Below are 15,818 nucleotides of genomic sequence, written 5' to 3' on the forward strand. Positions count from 1 at the left end.
TGATTTTTAACCTTTTTGAGCCTAGTGCCACCTTGAATGAATGGAATTGTTCTGATTCGTCATAATCTTAATCCAGTCCACCCATGCGCATACCCCCCAAAATGTGGGGAAAGTCAGACAAGCCATTCTGCGCAGTCCGTATCTATCAGCTAGGAGGAATTCGCCTGTACTTGGCTTCAGCATTCTACATTTAGACCTGAATTTCCACCCATTCAAATTGGCCCGAGGATTACGCACTGCGACTGAACTGCGCAGATGAGATAGAAGCAATTTTTGAGGAAAACAACTTCCATTTTTTCATGAGTGCTGGAACTCATTTTGACCCCAATGACATTGTGAATTAATAGAATTGCCGACATTTTGATTCTGAAAATCCCAAAGAAATACGCGCGAGTCCGCTGCACAATCCTAAAATGACATTTGGTGTTATTGGCAAAACTGCTCTCATCAGTCTTTACTTTCTTGATCATGATAATGCAAATGTATTACCGTGAACTTGGAGCACTATATCGAGATTATCAACAACTTACCTGAATTACGAAAACTTACTCCCACTCGCTGTGTCTGATTTCATCAGAATGAGGAGGCAGCCCACGCAGAGAAGCAAGAGCCGTTCTTCGCCCTCTCTTCCCTGATCGCCTGTTTCCAGATTTGGGGACATTCATTGGTCTTCTGTCCAAGTGTGATTATTTCCTGTGGGGTTACCTCAATGTGTATACAATCACAGTCTCCGTACATTGGAAGTCCTGAAGAAAGCTATTCGCGAAAGAAAGAAAAGATGACAAAGGATGAAAAGAGTGTATGCCAACTTTGAAGAACGTCTTCAAAAATGCATGAGAGACAGTGAACACCACAGATTAGATGTTTTCCACACTTTAGTTTGTAAAATATTTTAATACAAACTCTGTCAATAGGCCTAGATTTTGCTCAAAATAAATAACGATTTCATGATTAAAAAAATAAATAAATAAATACAATAAAATCTATCCCACTTTGTAGTCTCTCGGTCCTTAATCGCCCCTTTTTCATTCAGCGCCCCTTCGGAAACGATAACTGGTCGCTGGGGGCCTTAATGCCCTCGTTCTAGATCACCGCAATATATAAAAGTTGGTGCCATCTAATACCTCTGATTTGAATTTTTGTTGTGATCCACGTACAGGTGCATCTGCGTGCTTTTAACTTTACAGGAAAGCGACTTGAAATCCTTCTTGTAACGTTATACCTTTAATACTATCTTCAGAATCACTAAGTTCAAAGCTTTCTTGGTACAAACTTTCCCAACACTGTGTTGAAAATTAAATGAGTAGTCCTATAACGTTATACGAAGTAGTTCAGATCGCTTTCCTGTAAAATTAAAAACATGCAGATATTCCTGTAAGTGGATTTACTGACGATATGTCCAACTATCTGAAATTTGTAGAATCTCCCATTATTACCTTTCTCGAAATTTTTAACTGCTTTATTTCTAACAATGTAGTATATACACAGGGTATTACAAAAACGTGTCACAATATTTCAGTAACAGATTCCTCACATCAAAATAAGGAAAAAGATCATATGGACCTGTGCTCATAAGTGGATAGTTTAGGAGTTATAGGTTGCCGAAAACATGAAACAAGTTAACTTTAAAAGTTCATAGCTCCACTACCTATGGAACCTCATAGTCTTGTCAAAACACCACTCCGGAATTGGTATGTGAACTATCCAAATATCCATGTTTAAGAATGCTCCAGTATTTGAACCCCAATTTTTAGAAAGTGATCAAGTACTTCCAAACAGCCCCTCTAAAAACGATAGTACAAGCGCTGCAGGTCCTGAAAAATGGATATTTGGATAGTTCATATACTAGCTCCTCAGTGATGTCTTGACCCTACTACGATCGGTTCTATAGTAGTGAAACTATGAACCTTTAAAGTTTTTTTCTTCACGTTTTCGTCACCCCATAACTACGAAACTATGCACTTCCGACCACAGGTGCATATACACTTTTTTTTTCTTATTTTGATGTGAGCAATCTATTCCAAAATACTGAGACAAATTTATTGTAAGACCCTGTATACTACTGACTCTACTGTCAGAAAAATGACCTGTTTTCTAAACACACACACAGTCAATTTTTAGAAAAAAAAATCTAAATTTTTCAATATCTTCCAATCTTGTAATAGACGAGGGTGGATATATACAGTCGAACCAAATAAATCCATAAACTAGAATGTTACACTTGATCAACGCAGAGGTGTATACCTACTTTTGGGCCACTGTATATAAATGAATATAGGCCTAATGATGATTGTCCCTCAACTCCCCCTAGAACACTTGACTGATTTTGACGATTTTTGACACCTGACTTGATTCTGGTCTCTTAAATTTTTATCGTATAACTTTGAAATGTTTATTCTAAGGAGCAAGCGGTAACTTCAATATTTATGCAAAGAAAAAAAAAATAGTGTCTCACGATCCTCCCAACTCTGAAAGACTATACGTGGCATATACATTCATTTAAAATAAGCGGACCCGTGTCCCCACGTTTTTAAAAATTCTCATTATAAGAGATATTCTATCTTACTTTATAATATATTCATAGCGAAGCTTAAAATGCATAGAACAATAATTATGTCTGTTGTCTTATATGGTTGAGAAACATTGCGTTTAAAAGCGACCTCAAAATAAGCGACCAAGTATTACGAATTAGTCCCAGAAGCGACAGTCCTATTAGCGACAGGAACTGTTATCTGTCCTATAAGCGACCGATTCATTTACATTGAGATGATGGAAGATGATATGATTCCAACTCGTAAAGTATGTTTGTCTCTGGCGTTATTAGCGCCCGAACAACCTTGGTATGAAATATGTACGTGCCAGTGATAATGTTCGTCAAATATATTTTTCCTCTACTGTGAGTGCAAATAAAACTTATTTTAATTTTGAGTTAGATTTGGCATAAAACATATCAAATAATTTAACGAGACAACAGGGATATTTCCATGTAAAATATATTCCTATGTAATTATGGAAAATCCAGTTGTAATACCCCCTTTCCTCAAGAGCTGTTTTCTGTACTTAATTTGATTCAAATCTAATTACTCACTAAACCCAGTAATATATTTTATTTTGAAAAAAAAAAACTTAAATGTATAACAGTTTCGCCGTGAATAAAATAAAAAAAAGTCAATGACAAAAGACAACTTTTGAGATCCCTTAAATCGGATTGGATATTCTCAACCAATCCCACCAATTACAACGCAGTTCACTCTAAACAATCCAAAAGGTAAACAAAGTCTTTAAACTACCTTCTTTCCTATTGTAAGCTACTAAAACAAATTAATTGCTTAATTTGCCTTCCTCTATTGTTTAGACTTATACATAAAAGCTTGTTGTGTAGCAATCTGAAATAGTACCTTATAACTAGACGAACTGTTAAGTCCTGCGAGAGATTTGTAACGTGTGTAATATTTTCTTCGAATACACCGTGTTTTTAGATTTCTTTGATATCCTCAAGTAGTGAACACCCCCTTTCCATAGACACCCGATTGGAAGGCAGGGGTTGCCTCCCTGGCTCACAAAAATGTATACATAATGTAGCAAACCACATATATTAAATATCAGATATAGCAGAAGTGATAGGAGATGCCCTTCCCTAGAAAATTTTCTTCGGGCGCCCCCTACCTCTTTCTGATTTCTTTCTTATGCCATAAATATATTCAATCTAAACTTATGCTCCGTATAATGTTAACATGAAATTTTTAATTATATTAGAAGCATAGAATCATAGACTAAGTATTTAGTTAGTTTTCCCCTTGATATAGTCAATGTATTCATAGAAATTAATTCAAAAATATAATATTAGGAAAAGATTGTTAATGTAATGAGAACATTCTCACGTATTACATTCAGGTAGAGCGAAAATTTTTCATAGTACATTTTGTTAGGTTCTAAATCACGTTAGCATGAAACAAGTTAAAGAAGAGAGAACCTTATCTTCTTCCATTACCTTAGTATGAACGAATCGGTGACTTATAGGGCAGATAACAGATCGAATCGGTCGCTCATAGGACAGTTAACAATTCCTTTCGCTAATAGGACTGTCGCAAGTGGGAAGACACCAGTATTACAGAATAGAATCCTGAAGCGTATATTTGAACCCAAGAAGGATGGGAATGATGAATGGCGGAAACTTCATAACAAAGAGCTCTATAATTTATTCCATTTACCTAGTATTGGTAGGATCATTAAGTGTAGGAAGCTCAGATGGATAGGTTATTTTAATTGCCCCCCCCTCAAAAATATGAAGATTAAACACATATGGGAATACAATATTAAGATGAATCTCGCACAAATATGAATACAAAATAGAAACTGGATCCAGCTGCCTAAGGACATAAGTCAATGGAGAGCTTTTATTAATTCGCCATTGAACCTTCAAGTTCCATAGGGTGTGTCGAAAAATGTTAGAATTTAAAAGTTATGAAACATTGAATAATTAGAATCAATTTTGAGAGAGCGTACTAATGAACGCTTCCAGTGGCGGCAAAAATTGTCAATACTACATCGTCACTACTTCATAGAAACTTAGTAATCTTAGTGGTGTAAGACTAAGTTGACATTCAATAAAGTGTACCATCAGTCAAGAAAAGTTGGGAACCACTGTCATAGGTCACACTGTTAGTTTATATATTACTCAATTCTGTAAAAACAAAAACAAAATCATTCAAGTTCAAAATTTATCAAAACCAGTCTAGCGATGAATAGTGTTCGCGAACAGTGGCGTGCGCAAGGAAGGATTTTCCGTCGTTTAACACCCCTTGAACAAGATATTACGAAAAAAAGTACCGTATTAAGATGTGTACACAAATTGTGCGTGTCACGATACTATATGGGCTTGGGTGTTTGAATTCTTCCCTCCTGATTCACTTTTGTCTACGCCACTGATTACGAACATACATTTTTACCCACCCGTTTCCTGCAGATCAACTCCGTCAACAGAAAATTAGTTTTCCAAGTTTGTGAAGTTTTTTTGGAAATTAGCTCCCTTGAATAGAATATTATTTCGTTTGCAATTAGTCAACTCTAGTTGACGGCATAAAGAGTATTAAACAAGAAATACTATAATTGTATAGGCCTTAAAATTTTGCTAACCTTGAAGACTGACTAAATAATTTCTCGAGGTGAATGATTCAGCGCACACCTAATGAAACGAGTTATATTTATGAAAACACGGGCACTATTTCCAGAATCCTGTTTTACCTAGAATCACAAACTTAATCAAAAATCTGGATCTACTGTGAACTGCATGCAAATGAATTTTGTCCTTTCGTGCAAAGTGCAATAAGTGGACACGTCATAGACGCCATAATCGTAGACCTGAACTTTGACATTTACTTTCTGATTACACTACCTTTAATGACGTTGCTTTGCTAAATCTCAGAACAAAACCACAAAAACATTCTATTCCTGTAACAATAAGCCATATACAGAAACTTATTGATGCGAATTTTTATTAGTGCTTGTACAGGTAGAACTATTATATTATATATATATATATATATATATATATATATATATATATATATATATATATATATATAAAATGTATGGACGTTAAGAAAATTTGTTACACATGATCTTCAAATGAATTTACGTGAGTAAGATCCACCTAATTCACCTAGGGGTTTGAGAGCCGTGATAAAAATGATCGAAAAATTATATTAGTTGTAAGTTCATACTTTTCGGGGTCACTGAGATAAAAAGTGCCACTCCGGATACCGTTTGTCCAATTTTAGCCCTCATTATCACCCCTGACGGGCGAGAGGTCAAAATAGATGTAATAATAATTAAAAAAAAAAAACTATCAATATTAGTTTTCGGTGTCCCTAAGTTGATTTTTGACAGTTCAGATGCACTTTAAGTGAAGTTCTGCTCCCAGTGGAGCCAAAACCTTGAAGCCCCTCTAAGAGGGTATGGAAAGTAGGGAACATATAATAATAATAATAATAATAATAATAATAATAATAATAATAATAATAATAATAACATGTTAATATCGCTGTCGCTGACATTGATAGTCATACTTCAGATAGCGTTAAAATTCAAGTTCAGTCCCTATCGTGATGGATTTAGAAGGGGTGAAAAATAAAATGTTTTAAATGCCGAGATTAGTATCGAATTCATGTTTTTCGGGGTCACTAAGATATTAGTTGAAAGTCCTGCCCAAGTTTAGGCAGCAACAGACATGTGAGCTGGATTGTGAATTTACAGGGATAACTCCGGCGCCCTGCTCGTATTATATACACTACCCCCGAAAAGTTGCCGTACAAAGTAGGTTTATGTATACTTTACTTGTATTCGAGAAAAAACAAAGACATATCAATGGAATTTATTTTTATCTGGAACCTACAATATATATTTGAGAGAAAAATACAGAAATTTAACAGAAATGGACCATTGTTTTGTCAGAAATTTAAATCTTTGATTCATTAAAGTAGCCTCCAGGTGCTGTGATAACAGCTTTACAGACTTTGGGCATTCGCCGTATTAGTTTATGTAGAGTTTCGGGCTTGATTCCTATCCACGCTTTGCGAAGACACTCAAATAAGTGTTTCTCGCAAGAGGGACGCATCTTTCGAACTGTTCTATCAAGCTCATTCCACAGTAACTCAATTGGATTACAATCCGGTGATTGTGGGGGTAACATCATATTCTTGAGATCTCCCTGTTGCTCTTTTGCTGACAAATACCCTCTACAAAGTCGGGATGTGTGTTTTCGGTCATTGTCTTGCTGTATGATGAAACCATGACCAATGAGCCTCTTCCCAGATGGCACTGCATGTCTGATCAAAATCTGATGGTACTGTTCTTTCTGCATTGCACCCTGTATTTGCACTAAATCCCCCACTTGATTGTTACCAAAGCAACCCCACACCATCACAGAACCATCCCCGTGATTTACCGTTGGCAAAATACACGAGGGAAGCAGTCTTTCGCCCTTGGAGCGACGCACAAAAACCCTGCGTCTATGACTGAAGAGCTCAAACTTTGATTCGTCAGTAAATAAGCACTTGTTCCACTGCTCTGCCCCCAGCTTGCAAATTTTCTTGCCCACATCAATCTCTTCTTTTTGTTTTGAGGTCGCAAGAGCGGTTTCCTAGTTGAAACACGACCGTTTAGTCCCGCATTAACTAACCGCGCCCGTACAGTTTCATAGCTGATCGGCTTTTCGCGAGTTTCCTTCACTTCAGCTTGTATTTGGGGCACTGTTTTCAACCTGTCGCGTTTGCTTGTCACTATAATGTACTTGTCCTCCCTTGCAGTAGTAGCTCTAGGCCTTCCAGATCTTGCTCGAGAGCGATTTTCCCCTGTTTCAGCAAATCGTTTTAAGGTATGGGTAGTATGGGGCATTTTCACTACACTGTAGTATGGGGTATTTTCACTTTTGCGGCTATTTCCCGTATTGTATAGCCTTCTTCTCGTAAACTAACTATTTTTGCTCTCGCTTCAATACCTAATTCCCTTTTCGTACGGGGCATTATGCTGACTAATAGAGAACACTTTACACCTCACTTCAACACACACACACACGCAACTAGCGTGCAATAGACAACTCCCAACAGTGAGATATGAGAGAGAAGTAGACAGAGTAGCTTGAGAGACACCTAAGAGGTATTTATTGTGTGTTCGACCTTCAATTTGCAATGTAATGGCCGTTTTGTATTGCACGCGTACGTAATGCACGATCACAACGGCGCGATATTTAAGTTTATTTTTCTTAATTCATCCACAATAGGCCAAAACCTTTTCTCCCGACGGATTCTAAAATGTTTCACCTTTCATTTGCAAGCAAATTGTAAGGCATTCTTTTGTTACATTTTGAAAATTTCTTTATTTTGTGTTTGTCCGGAAACTTTTCGGGGGTAGTGTATATAGGGTAACTTCGGCAAATAACGCCACCAATTCAACATATTGTTCTGGTATTCAAATGTTTTTATATCTAAGAGGGTCTCCGGAAAGTGGTACCCGTTTGCGCCGCATGAAGCGCTGACGACTCGGGGAGCCGCTGGGCAAGGTCAGACCGCGTCAGTGGCTTGTCTGCCTGCTTTGTGCGAGGTTGCGTGACGCTAGCAGCCTGTGTTGTGTCTGTGCTCGTTTATAATGATTAAACGAATTGAGAACCCCACCAGTTGTGAAGTGAGGGCCGTGATTCAATTTCTTAATGCACGAAACGTTCGACCTTGTGAAATTCATCGCCAATTAAAGGAGGTGTATGGACAATGTGATTGACGAGTCGTCTGTTTGGCGCTGGTGTCGCAACTTCCACCTGGGGAGGGGGAGTACATACGACGAGGAGCGTTCAGGGAGACCATCTGTCATTACAGACGAACTGCTGAGGTCAGTAGACGAATGCGTGAATAACGATCGGCGTGTCACAATTGATGAACTCTGAACATTTTCCTAACGTGTCTCGAACAATTGTTCATGAAATTGTCAAAGACCATCTGCATTATTCAAAAATCTGCAAGGTGGGTCCCTCGCATGCTCACAGATGAGCACAAAACCAAGCGTACGGATGCAGGACTGACGTTTCTGGGATGTTATTCCGATGAAGGAGAGACTTTCCCGAATCGCATCATTACAGGGGACGAAACATGGGTTTGTTATGCATCACCTGAGAGTAAACGACAGTCCATGGAGTGGTATCACGCTCATTCACCAACCAAACCAAAAAAATTCGAGAGTTCCGTCTACCAGGAAACTCATGGCCACCATACTGTGGGATCGACGAGGTGTACTGCTCATTGATTTTATGGCTCGTGGAGACAGAATTAATGCTCATGCGTATTGTGCAACATTAAAGAAATTACGGCGGGCAATACAAAATCGACGGCGAGGTCTGTTGTCTACAGGCGTCATTCTCCTTCATGAAAATGCCAGGCCCCATGCAGCTCCGAAAACACAACAACTTCTGCAGCAATTGAAGTGGGAAACCTTCGACCATCCATCGTATAGCCCGGACTTGACCCCTTCGGATTTTCATCTCTTTACGAAGCTTAAAGACTTTCTGGCGGGAAAAAGATTTGACAGCGATGAAGAACTTAAACGAGGCGTGACTACGTATCTCAATACTCTCGCGGCGGAGGACTATGACGCTGGAATACCAAAACTCGTCACACGGTATGACAAATGCCTCAATTTGCTTGGTGTTTATGTGGAAAAGTAGTGTAAAGTATGCTCTTTCCAATAAAAATGTGTGTATTTGTTAATATATACTACTGTGTCTTTTTTGCATAAACGGGTACCACTTTCCGGATGGGCCTCGTAGAACCGTGCAAATTACATGCAAGACTGAGTGGACCCTCCGCTATAAAACAACGAGAAAACCAAGATCCTACACACACAATGTTGACCACAATGCACTGACAAGTAAACCTTACGTTTGGGTGAATCGAGTTGCTGACTGAGACACATATGAGAAAGTAGTACTAAATGTGGTCAGTATTTCAGTGAAGTTTTAGGTGCGAAGCTCCAGGGGTTTAGGAGATACAGCTACCAGAACATCACATGGAAGTACACAATAGTCTTCATACAGTTGGAGGTAAAAGCTCTGTAAGACCTCTTGTAACGACAAAAGGTGAATAACAAATATATGGGTACATATTAGGACTAGAGGGAAGTCATATAGTAAGGGTATACCTGACGGCGGCCATCTTGAAACCCGCCATTTTGAATTAAGGTTAAGTTTTTAAAATTGGAATAGAGTCATGTGATACATGATTTAAGGCGCAAATTTAATCAGAAAAACAATGGTGACGTTAATTTTTATTTACGCGCAATTGGCAAAAAGTTACAGGAAAATTAAATATTATTGCAGCATATGTATTAGTCCTTTACCCCACCTTGTAAATTTTGTGTTAATAATAATAATTAAATAAAAAACAGGTGGATAAATATTAGGTCTATGGTAAGAGTTGCCTTGATGGCCGCCATGTTCAAATCCGACATTTTGAATCAGACAAAAGTTTTAACGAAACGCATAACAGTGATACCTTATTAATAGCAAATTGTACCATAACTCCAAGGGTATAACCATTTTTGCTTTATCATTAACCAGCACAAAATTAAATGTATCGCTCCTTACGACTACTGCTTTGACGAAATAGTTAACGACAAATGTGTCAAGTGTAACTCGATTGCCTTTGTCAGGTGTGCTCACTGTGAGCAGAGCATTTGTGAAAGTCATGCACTCTTTTCTGAACTACATACTGATTGTACTAATTGAGGACTTTTCTGGAAGAAAGACCCAAGTTCAATTATGACTCAATTCCACTTTGGTCATTTTTCCTTAAATTAGCAACTTGTTTGTGCGATAACAAATGCTGGTTAATGATAAACCAAAAATGGTTATACCGTTGGATTTATGGTAAAATTTGCTATTAATAAAATGGCACTGTTATGCGTTTTGTTTAAAACTTTTGTCTAATTCAAAATGGCGGATTTGAACATGGCGGCCATCAAGGCAACTCTTACCATAGACCTAATATTTATCCACCTGCTTTTTATTTAATTATTATTATTAACACAAAATGTACAAGGTGGGGTAAAGGACTAATACATATGCTGCAATAATATTTAATTTCCCTGTAACTTTTTATCAATTGCGCGTAAATAAAAATTAACGTCACCATTGTTTTTCTGATTAAATTTGCGCCTTAAATCATGTATCACATGACCCTATTCCAATTTTAAAAACTTGACCTTAATTCAAAATGGCGGGTTTCAAGATGGCCGCCGTCAGGTATACCCTTACTATATGACTTCCCCTTAGTCCTAATATGTACCCATATATTTGTTATTCACCTTTTGTCGTTACAAGAGGTCTTACAGAGCTTTTACCTCCAACTGTATGAAGACTATTGTGTACTTCCATGTGATGTTCTGGTAGCTGTATCTCCTAAACCCCTGGAGCTTCGCACCTAAAACTTCACTGAAATACTGACCACATTTAGTACTACTTTCTCATATGTGTCTCAGTCAGCAACTCGATTCACCCAAACGTAAGGTTTACTTGTGAGAATCTAAGTGAGTAAGAGATTACGTTATTACCAGACGTGTCGGCAAATAACGCTACTTACTTTACAACAACGGAAAGATGTTAGAATCATAACGAAATACATTTTGAACACAACTAAACAATGTTCTTGGCAATGTGCCACTTGCCTTGCTAGTACACAAATCTCAGTCATAGTACATGTCGTTAACCGGTAACTTTTGTGATGATTGCGAACTCCTTAACGTGACAACTGCGGTCACATGGGGCACTACTAGTCGGAGTCAGACAACAATGCACAACCAGCGTCACCCCATGTCCACAAGCCACATTTAACAATGTTGCCATAATCACATGATTCGTGAAACCAAATCTTGCATTCAATACACTAAATCCATGTTTTAGTATCCCTAGGATGATAGTATTATCCTCCACAGTCCCCACGAAACATGCCTCCATCATTCTTTTTAGAGAATGCTTGTTTCTTCGTGCCGGAAGATGTTTAAGGGCCAGCTGTTGCAAACAGGTCTGGTGTTACCAAGACTTCTCTGGCAAAGAGAACTCCCCCTGGGATGAGATTTGATTCTAGTTATTTTAGGTGTAGGCAGAAGTTCGTGGATGGAGTGGTCACTCGGTGGTGTTGAAGGAGAGATGGAAGTTGCTAGTGTGCTTGGAGGTGTTGGTGGAGGCTGCTCTTGCTCTGAGATCACTTGGGGCAAAAGTGGCATTGGGAATAGCATTTATGTTAAACTGACAGATGCCTGTAGCGCTGAAGCCTGAAATTGTGTTCTGAGGTGTTGCTAAACGGAACCATGCTTGTGAAAACAGTTTTGGAAACTGTAGCTTCCCAAGTGTTTTTCCGGGATGTGTTCGGCGATAACTGTCATCAGCTGCTTCAGAGCAGTACACTTTTAACGATTTGAAGAAGCTCTTATCGACCAGCTGAAGTCGTGGGTACTATGTACAGGCAAGCACAGCAGTTGGATATCCATGCTCTCAGCAACATTTAAAATGGTAATATCAAGGTGACTGCAGTGACCATCTACAATAAGCAGTGCTCGGCCAGGGATCCTGTCTGTTGAAATGCTCCAGAAATGTACGGAATTCTTCCTTTGTAAGATAGCATTTAGGTGTCGTTGCGAAGGGGTACGTGGAGGAATATCACAACTATACTTTTTTTTTTCATACTTTCCCTTGTATAACATCATTGAAGGGATCCAATTTGAACCTGATGCATTGGAGCACGCAATAACACTCATAGTTTCACCTTTTTCGCAATGTGTGACATTATGTACTCGCATGCTCCCTTTGTTTGTCAGAATTTTTAGCTGCTGTTGCACATTAGTTGTAGACTAGTTTCATCTCCATTGTAAATAAGCTCAAGATTGTCACGTAAGTTCATATCATCAAGTATATTTTCCAATAGCGTATAAAATTCGTTCGCTATAGTTCTGTTGAACCGCATGAGTCTATCAGCTCAAATTTTCCTCCTTTCTGCTAACAATATTCGATTGTCTTGCCACGAATGCATAAAACCAGTCTTTTAGGGCTCTACCACTACGAAATGGATTAGGTATTACGTTCTCTTAACATATTCTATACGCGGCCTCACAAACATCTTTTCTTGTTAAACCAAATCCAACTGTCTGTAAACGAATTATTCTCAGTTTTAATTTTTCTTCCAGTTCCTGTGACAATACAGAGTTGCGACCAAGTTTTCAAATGGGCTTCCTGTCCTTTCGTTTTACCCAGTCCTTAACGTTACACGTACATGCAGCCCTTGCAACTTTCATACCCTGCTCGATGGCCGCGATAGCTTGATTTCAGACCACCTATGTTTTGACATTTCCTTCCCATCTGGAAAACAAAATGAACAAAACATCAGAAGTCTCACATTTCATAGCCACTTCGGAAAAAAAAACTTTTAAAGCTAGTATTAGCTTCGATTAGCGACTGGATAGAGTGGTGTTATTTCTCGAGGCGATAGTGGCGTTATTTCCAGAAGCGACAGATTTTGTTTTGACCATTCTTTCTATACCAAGAATAGTGGTCCTGCATTTATTATCTATATCATACTATTCTACAAGTATGGCACTATCGAAACATACCTTTAGAAACAGTAAAATCTTACACAAACAATTCGCCTATCTCGTTTGACGAACTAAAAATTTGCGAGCTGTTTCCTCTGCCCCGGGGCTGCTACGTCAATACTTGTTCACTGCTTTCTCTCTACTTACGCGTGGCTAGCCTCTAATCTTTGAGTCTACAGAGACAATAGGCATAACTGCTTATCACACACCCATAAGTGATTAGCTTACGAACCACGTATTTTTGAACAACCCCTAAATCGAGTTTTCATATTTTCTATGGAATAAGCTTATCATACTGAGTTAAGTGATAGTTTGGGTTTGGGTACACTGTATGTAGTTCTCCAGATATAAGGCGTACAAGGAAATTTTTGATTGAAATATATTGCATCTTTTGATCCAAAAATCGTGGGAGTAAGATACTTCAAATGGTGAAAGTTGAAGGGGCTGAAGTGTAAAAATAATCCCAAACGACTGATACTAGAGCACAATCTCTGTAGTGTTCGGGGTCTCTGAAATAAATAACGACACTCCCAATGCTGTTAAGTCTAAGTTTAGCCCCATCTGCAGAGTGATCAGGGCTGAAAGGGATTCAAATATTTCCATAAACCTATTCTCCACGTTCGAAGAACACGCATTTCAGCTAGTTACTATTTATAATAACTTAAAAGCTAGTGCTAATTATTAGTAAGATTTAATAATCATCATATTGTGTATTATATACCTATTAGTTTTATGAGAAAATATGGTCATTATGTTGATTTTCTATGGTAACAATCTGGTTAATGTTGATTTATTAATGTATATCCAAGAGCAAAAAAAAAAAAATAAAATAAAAATAAAAAATGGTATACACTCCTACTCTACTTTTTCCAGTAACTTAGGAAATAAAAAAAATTAACAGTTGCAATACAGGTTTCGGTGTTCATAGAAAATTACGTTCATTATATCAGAGGAAAACAGGTCAATTTCTTTCGAAGTTGTACGATTATTACCTTATATACACACAGGCCGGTAGCCAGCCCAAAACTGTAGGGGGGGAGGGGATCCAACCATATTATAGTCATATATCATTTGCAAGCCTACCGTGAAAATTTTAGGGGGCCCGGCCCCTCCTAGATCCCCTTGGATACAGGCCTGTATACAGATAGATTGAAACTGTTAATGTGCGCCAGACACTTAATTCCACTCATACTGCACACAGAGCCTTCAAGAAAGGAAGAAAGAAAATACATCAAATTATAGTGCCAAATTTAATGTCGGTGTTTTAAATTTGGAAAATAGAAAAGTCGTGTGTCTGTACTGGCAGGAAGTTTTTTCATGGAAAGTTTTTAAGTTCGGATTCGGAATGAACGCAGGCAAATTATAAACTTTTCTTTGAAACGTTTATTTTCTAAGATGTGTCACTTTTCCCCTAAAAAAGACATTTAATTGTAGCTGAAAACAAGCTTAATACATACGATGTTTTTTGATTACTCATCCTGAAACTGTGTAATGCAAATTTCATCAAAATTTTAAATACCACAACTAAATATTTAATTCTATATCAATTACTGAAATTTTCACACTAGCAACAATTCAAGCAGATAGCTGGTCGTATACACGAACTGAATCCATCTGAGGTATGGTATCCTACGCACGCCATAGATCTTGTCATACGTAGGTGATGGTCATTGACAGAGCCGAGCTGGCAGACAGGTACTGTCTCACAAGGGAACCTTCCGAAAATGATAGTTGCAGTGAAAGATGTGGCCTATGCCAATTGAAAGAGCTGTAACAGAGATGAGCATTCCCAAAAAATTAGCTGCCCATAGCAATAGGTTCAAGAAATATAAGGGGTGGAAGTTCGGGAAACAGCAAGGTTGGACAAGGGAAAAAAGTACAAATTCCGCAACAAAAAAAAGGGGGGGCACGGCAAAATACAATGCTGTCAAGTGATGTATAGAAAGAGACTTGCCACAATAGGGAACAAATGGAGGCCACCAGTAGGGTTAACAGTGTTGCCAACTGCAATAAAAAGTACATGTTTTGTAAAGAGCACTATATGAATTGAGTGCAATATTCAGTGTCATGTAGAACATAAGATATGGCGTGTATAATCAGTGGTACAATATAACAAAAGAAAATAGAAAAAACAGAAGTACGAAAAATACGGAAAAGATGAAGTTGGCCATAATGCGCCACATTTGATCACGAGCTGTGCATATTAGAATGAACAAAACAAGAAGCTCTGACTATGCAGGAAACCGACGTACCTAGAGTCGAAAAGAAAAACGAGTTCCAAAGTTGGCAGCACTGGCCATGAACATCCAGACAATTCTAATATAATTAGGCCACTCGCTTCACAAAAAGAAAATTCCGGCAACAGGCATCACTCGGAATGCATCAATGCTAGAGTGATTGAGGCAATGCCAAGTCGGGGAACATGAAATGGTTGGGTTGAGCCAACAACCTATAATAGAAGTAAACATTATGTCATGGTTGGGTCGTATGCGGGAATATACAGGGTGTCCCACCAAACTTTGACCTGAAAGATTTGAAAAACGAACAAAAATGTGACGGATCCAGTTGTGCAGGAATGTACCAATGTCAGAGGATGATAAAAGTCTGTGAGAAGCAAGTGCCCCCAGGATCCCCATCATAGGGCCCCAGGAGCCAACTTCAAACTTTCAAATGGCAACAGGGACCGAGTG

General features: G+C 38.3%; 1 long non-coding RNA gene across 6 annotated transcripts in view; it reads right to left on the reverse strand.

Moving 5' to 3' along the window:
* The window catches only part of LOC145688522 (uncharacterized), a 592,332-nt gene that overhangs the window by 20,181 nt on the left and 556,333 nt on the right, over positions 1-15,818 (reverse strand). For all 6 annotated transcript variants that reach the window (XR_014131931.1, XR_014131932.1, XR_014131930.1 and 3 more), the window contains one exon: positions 531-756. This is a non-coding gene — a long non-coding RNA (uncharacterized LOC145688522). The remainder of the gene's footprint in view (positions 1-530; positions 757-15,818) is intronic.

Source organism: Thermobia domestica, chromosome 6 (assembly GCF_964235325.1).
Source record: "Thermobia domestica chromosome 6, izTheDome1.hap1.1, whole genome shotgun sequence".
Taxonomy (NCBI): domain Eukaryota; kingdom Metazoa; phylum Arthropoda; class Insecta; order Zygentoma; family Lepismatidae; genus Thermobia; species Thermobia domestica.